The sequence below is a fragment of the Salvelinus sp. IW2-2015 genome, unplaced genomic scaffold (assembly GCF_002910315.2).
Source record: "Salvelinus sp. IW2-2015 unplaced genomic scaffold, ASM291031v2 Un_scaffold2061, whole genome shotgun sequence".
Classification (NCBI taxonomy): Eukaryota; Metazoa; Chordata; class Actinopteri; order Salmoniformes; family Salmonidae; genus Salvelinus; species Salvelinus sp. IW2-2015.
In genome coordinates, this window is record NW_019943404.1 from 100,858 (window position 1) to 108,018 (window position 7,161).

Genomic DNA, 7,161 nt, shown 5'->3' on the forward strand with positions numbered 1-7,161 from the left:
TACATCGTGAAGTGAAGTGTGTGATGTGTACTACATCGTGAAGTGAAGTGTTGTGATGTGTACTACATCGTTGAAGTGAAGTGTGTGATGGGTGTACTACATCTGTAAGTGAAGTGTGTGATGTGACTACATCGTGGAAGTGAAGTGTGTGATGTGTACTACATCGTGAAGTGAAGTGTGTGATGTGTACTACATCGTGAAGTGAAGTGGGTGATGTTTACTACATCGTGAAGTGAAGTGTGTGATGTGTACTACATCGTGAAGTGAAGTGTGTGATGTGTACTACATCGTGAAGTGAAGTGTGTGATGTTACTACATCGTGTGAAGTGTGTTGATGTGTACTACATCGTGAAGTGAAGTGTGTGGATGTGTACTACATCTAAAGTGAAGTGTTGATGTGTACTACATCATGAAGTGAATGGTGTGTGATTGTACTACATCTAAATGTTGTGAACATGTTACAACAAAGCCTGATCTGCTTGGATAGGAACCGATTACACGAGTCTGCTGAACATCTACATCCGTCCTCATGCGTGATTGTATCACTTGACCTCTGTCTGTACCCAGCATATCGCGCTCTGAGAACGTCCACCTGCTGTTCCGACCTTACACCCTCTCCTGATTATGACCTCTTGCTGAACCCGGACCCTGAGGGGGGCCCCGCCCCACCTGCTCCTGTACCTTACACCCTCTCTGGACTTATTTGACCTCTGAACCTGACCCGAACCCTGAGCCACGCTGGTTCCTGTACCTTTAAACACCTCTCTGGATTATACCTCTGTCTGAACCCGACCCCTGAAGCCCACCTTGCTGTTCCTGTAACCTTACGATCGCATTGTTCTTGGGTGAAGTGTGTGATGTGTACATACAAAGTGTATTTCTTTGCCATGTTGTTTTGCAGTATTGCTTTAGTGCCTTGTTGCATACAAGATGCATGTTTTGTAATATTTGTATTTTGTTTGAGTTCTTTTCACTCTGTCATTTAGGTCATTATTGATGAGCCATCCTCTTCCATCACAGCCATTGAAATCACCAATGGCCTCACGGTGACATCACGGAGCAGTTTCCTTCCTGTCCTGCAGCTTAGTTCAGAAGGACGACTGTATCTCTGATGTGTCTGGGTGGTTTAATGCMTCATTATTAACTTGACCAGGCTTAGAGACATATCAGACATGTAATCAGCACTACATACAGCAGTTTGTTCAGGATTATGCTGCTGGAGGTTCGATTAACATTTTTTATTGAAATATTAGCACCAAACAAACACTATTTAAATCATTTAATACAGCCTTTTCAGTGGAAACACGAGAAGATTAAATGACATCCTGTTTAGTGTTTTTTTTTAGAATGTGTTGATGTCCTGTAAATTAATACAACTATCTTAATGCTCTGCTTATAGAAGTTTAATTCACAAGTCATTTGTTCTACAATGTTCAAGTTTAGCACTTTAATTAGCCTAGCTTTGATTTCCAGGAAAAGTGATTCAGTCTGAATATTAATTATGGAGTCAACATCTCTCTTCGCCATTAACCTGCTCTCCTTTTATAAATTGGGGAATAACTAAGAAAAAGTGAAATATTTCATTTTATTGAAAAGATAAACTAGTGGATGAAAGCATGTCAGTTTCAGGCCAGAGAAGAAGTGTAGCTACTGAACTACCTCTACCGCACTCTAGTGGTCACCTATAGTAACTGCATATTATTACACGCTGACTATTTCTTACCTCTTGGAAAATGGGTCAAGATGTGATATTGAAAATKACTTGGTAGAGCATGACGCTTGCAATGCCAGGGTTTCGGGTTCGATTCGCATGGAGAGAACCAGTACGAAAAAGGACCAGTACGAAACTACTGTAAGTCGCTCTGGATAAAAGCATCTTTCAAATGACTAAATGTGAAGAACTATTTGCCAAAGTAACTTTATTACCAGTTAACTAGGTTTGTTACAGGAACAGTGGGTTCAATATCTTCATCTAATGAAATACTTACAGTAGAATGATGCCATCTCTTTGAAGTTATTAATACCCATATGATAACAGCCAATAGTATGAGTAATACTCTAACGTAGGGAGTTGTAGTCCAGTGGGAGTTGTAGTCCAGTAGCTGCCTAACTAATACCTGGACATTGTAGTCCAGTGGGGGTTGTAGTCTAGTAAGCAACCTTCCCAGCAGTGGACATAATGACCAGTACGCCGAAGGCTTGWAGGTAATGAAATCCAGATGACGTTTAGTCGTCTCCCCCACACAGAGACAGCATGGCCTTCTGGTAATCCCCCTTAGTGTGCTCCTGGAGAGGAGAGAGGTACAGGGTCAGGTTAGGGACTGGTGGGGGGGGGCAGACATCAGGATTAGGGCCGAACAGACATGCGGAAAATCTCAATTGCATACTCTCTCCTTCTCAAAACCAACATCAATACCTCCCACACTAATGGTCTGTTCCAGACCGTCTCTGTGAGTACCACACTACCATAGGCGGAAATCCCAGGGGGGACGGGGGAACACGACCCCCCATCCTGGGAAAAATATGATTTGTCCCCCCAATCTATCACTGTAAACATAACTATGTAATTTCAATAATATTAATAATACGCATGAAAGCAGTTGTGGCTGATTTATAGACACTTAATAGCGCCTTTTTAGTTTCAAAAGATTGCTACCACCCCGCCCTTTGCCTCACAATGGTTTGATCCACTGCCAGTTCTTTAGCTGGCAAGTAATAGAGGGTTCGTATCTATGTCTGAAAGGACCATGTACGTAACTGACGTGAGGTTAATCCAGTCAATCGCGCCATAGCAATGTTTATATTTTTATGTTGGCAGGGTTCACACACTAGCTGATTTCGCAGAGCTAGCGCGCAAACTAAAGCAAACATATAACTAGCAAGCTAGCTAGTACCTATTCCATTAATGTGGCGTCGTCAAAGATGGAATCTTTGCTATCGTCAGTTTATTCCAAGATCAGCATGCAGCTGTAGTGCTTCAAAGTCCCTGTGATAAGGTTGGCGATAAACTGAAGTCCAAACTGAACAGAACTACACTCTCTTATACCATTGTCTTAAATATATTTAATGGTCTCGTTGCAAAAGCTAAATTGTCGCTAGTGAACTTTTTTACATTTATTTTATTCACCTTTTTTTTTTTAAAGATTATGGCAAACAAAAATCAAATACAATCAAATCATTTTATTAGTCACAATACAACATGGTTAGCAGATGTTAATGCGAGTGTAGCGAAATGCTTGTGCTTCTAGTTGACAATGCAGTAATAACCAACAGTAATCTAACCTAACAATTCCACACTACTACTTCCTACACACACACAAGTGTAAAGGGATAAAGAATATGTACATAAAGATATATGAATGAGTGGTGGTACAGAACGGCATGGCAGATGCAGTAGATGGTATAGAGTACGGTATATACATATGAGATGAGTACTGTAGGGTATGTAAACATAAAGTGGCATGAGTTTAAAGTGGCTAGTGGTACATGTATTGCATGAAGATGGCAAGATGCAGTAGATGATATAGAGTACGGTATATATACATATGAGATGGGTAATGTAGGGTATGTAAATTGTATTAAGTGGCATTGCTTAAAGTGGCTAGTGGTACATTTTTACATAATTTCCATCAATTCCCATTTTTAAAGTGGCTGGAGTTGAGTCAGTATGTTGGCAGCGGCCGCTAAATGTTAGTGGTGGCTGTTTAACAGTCTGATGGCCTTGAGATAGAAGCTGTTTTTCAGTCTCTCGGTCCCTGCTTTGATGCACCTGTACTGACCTCGCCTTCTGGATGATAGCGGGGTGAACAGGCATGGCTTGGTGGTTGTTGTCCTTGATGATCTTTATGGCCTTCCTGTGACATCGGGTGGTGTAGGTGTCCTGGAGGGCAGGTAGTTTGCCCTGGTGAGCGTTCTGCGACCTCACTACCCTCTGGAGAGCCTTCACGGTTGTGGGCGGAGCAGTTGCCGTACCAGGCGGTGATACAGCCCGACAGGATGTCTCTGATTGTGCATCTGTAGAAGTTTGTGAGTGCTTTTGGTGACAAGCCGAATTTCTTCAGCCTCCTGAGGTTGAAGAGGCGCTGCTGGCGCCTTCTTCACAACGCTGTGTGGTGGGTGGACCAGTTCAGTTTGTCCGTGATGTGTACACCGAGGAACTTAAAACTTTCCACCTTCTCCACTACTGACCCGTCGATGTGGATAGGGGGGTGCTCCTCTGCTGTTCCTGAAGTCCACAATCATCTCCTTTGTTTTGTTGACGTTGAGTATGAGGTTATTTTCCTGACACCACACTCCGAGGGCCCTCACCTCCTCCCTGTAGGGCGTCTCGTCGTTGTTGGTGATCAAGCCTACACTGTAGTGTCATCCGCAAACTTGATGATTGAGTTGGAGGCGTGCATGGCCACGCAGTCGTGGGTGAACAGGGAGTACAGGAGAGGGCTCAGAAGCACCCTTGTGGGGCCCCAGTGTTGAGGATCAGCGGGGTGGAGATGTTGTTACCTACCCTCACCACCTGGGGGCGGCCCGTCAGGAAGTCCAGGACCCAGTTGCACAGGGCGGGGTCGAGACCCAGGGTCTCGAGCTTGATGACGAGTTTGGAGGGTACTATGGTGTTAAATGCTGAGCTGTAATCGATGAACAGCATTCTCACATGGGTATTCCTCTTGTCCAGATGGGTGTCCAAACACCACAGAAACGGAGTTGGTGCTGCGTAGCTTTACAAATTCAGCTATTGTTGGAAGCCAGCCAATATGAAACAAACTATATTAAAATTAGAAAAGGTTGTAGCATATGTTGTGTAAATGTGTGTGTGTGCAGCTAGACCGGCCAGCCAGCCAGGTAGAAAAATGGCAGAAAAAAGTAAAAAGACGGACATCAGAGTATTTTTCAGTCACACAAAACGCAAAGTAGAGAATCTAGTAGCCTAATATCTCAAAGACGAGTTGATAAAATGTTCATAAGAAAGAAGTGAAATGCTAATGGAATGTTTCACAATGATGTCATTAGGCAGAGCAGGCAACAGATGGCACACAGACAGCAGAGCTGGGACAGATAGGCAGGGACAGACGGGCAGACAGGGAGTCTCAGGTAAGTTTGTTGAGTCTTTGTTTGGCAACATTTGAAAGGTTCTCAATTTTTTTTACTTGTAAAATAGGGACATAATTGGAAAATGCCATGGATACCCCTGCTCTCAACTTAAAACTGATGACTAAACTAAGATTTGTTTATGGCAATGGTATTGCTGTTGTGATTAATTGTGTAGTTTTGGGTACCGGTAGTTAGGAGTACGGCAAACACCTTATTTCTTTTCTAGGAGACAGACTGAGTCTGTGAGGGTGGTGAAAGGGAAAGAGCCAGGGAGAGAGACTTCAGAGAACAATGTCACAGCCACGGCAGGACCAGGTGTCACCCTTGTTGCCAGCAGCACCAGTATAGGGACAGTGGCACAGCATTGTCCAGTTACCTCAGTGATGGCACAAAACCATATCAGCCACACCCACAATTTTTGAACTGCAAACTTTTGCCAACAGAGTGTTGACGTTTCAAGAGGCCCCAAAGCACAGAATGAAATTCTGAACATCATGGCCAATAAAATCATTTGAGGCATTGCAGCTGAGATTAGATCTCTTCCGATTGTACAATTTTCATTAATTGTTGATGGTACTCAAGATGTCTCTGGTGCTGAACAGGAGAGTGTCTTTTTGCATTATGTTGACCATGACCTTGTCCCTCACGAGGAGTTTATTGGGCTATACAGGGTGTCGGAGACAACAGGCGAGGGCATTGCGAAAGTGGCAACTGAAGTGTTGAGGCTCAATTTGCCCATGTCTGGCTTACGTGGGCAGAGTTACGATGGTGCCTCAAACATGGCAGGAAAATACACAGGTGCACAGGCAATTGTGAGAAGGCAGCAGCCATTAGCCCTTATGTCCATTGTGGAGCACACTGTGTAAATCTGATTACACAGGCTGGCTGCTCAGCCTCCCCACTGATCCGGGATTCCCTTTCTTGGGTCCATCAGTTAGGTGTCCTCTATGACCAGTCAGGAAAGTTTAAGAGCATGTTTGAATATTGCCCGTCCAAAGAAACACATCTGCCCACCCGGAAACCCCTATGTCCAACAAGGTGGACTGTGCGGAATACTGCTATTAGAGCTGTGCTAGGACAGTATGAGCGGGTACTAAGCAGCCTAGAGGAGAGTAGTTTTTAGTACATGACAGTACACGACAGTACACTTACAAATTTATTTATTTCATGTTATTTTATTTAAAATTGCATACTTTGTGCGACATACTTGTCCATAGCTGCTGTTTGAAGAGTTGAGACACTGACTGAAGGATATTTTGTTGATTTATTTGGGTTTTCATTGAAGTAGTTATTTTGCTTTTAGAACTGTACTTATTTTAAGCTTTTTGTTCTTGTAAAGATATTGTAGTAGACTCAGGCCAGTGGCACATTTAATGACTATATAAATGTATCAGAAAAAGTCAAATTAAAAGGTCAATTCAATACGGAGACTAACTTTGATGGTTCTCAATGGAGATTATTTTAGATGAGATCACACCATGTTCATTGTATTTATGAAAACTAACACCATACAGTGTACAGTACCATTGCTACCTACTGGCCTTTCTTGATATTGCTAGTTGTAAGTACGAATACCTGCATACATACTGGACTGGTAAGGAGCACTGCTATAACTATTATTATTAGTAGTATTATAATGATTTAAACATTTGAACAAGTTGGTTAAACCCTTCAGTTAACTACTGTACCTATCAATTATCAGTTGTAGGAATTATGGTTCCTCATATACATTTAACATATTACAACGTAGGCTATGTGTTACAGCACTACTTTTGGTGTCCCCTCAGGAATTGCTCTTGAAAATGTAATGTAATTGTCCCCTCCATGGTTGATATCAGATTTTCGCCCCTGCACACTAACAATAATACACCATCAATACCTCCCCACACTAATGGTCTGTTCCAGACCATCTCTGTCAGTAACACAACACCCTACTGTACCACCCCTCAGATATCTCTATGGGAAGATCTCAATTGCATACACCTCATGTCCTCTTCTCTCTTCTCCTTCTACAAACCCATTGGAGGAGAAAAGCCAGAGGTCTTCCCCCTCTGACCTTCTCCTCCCAATGTT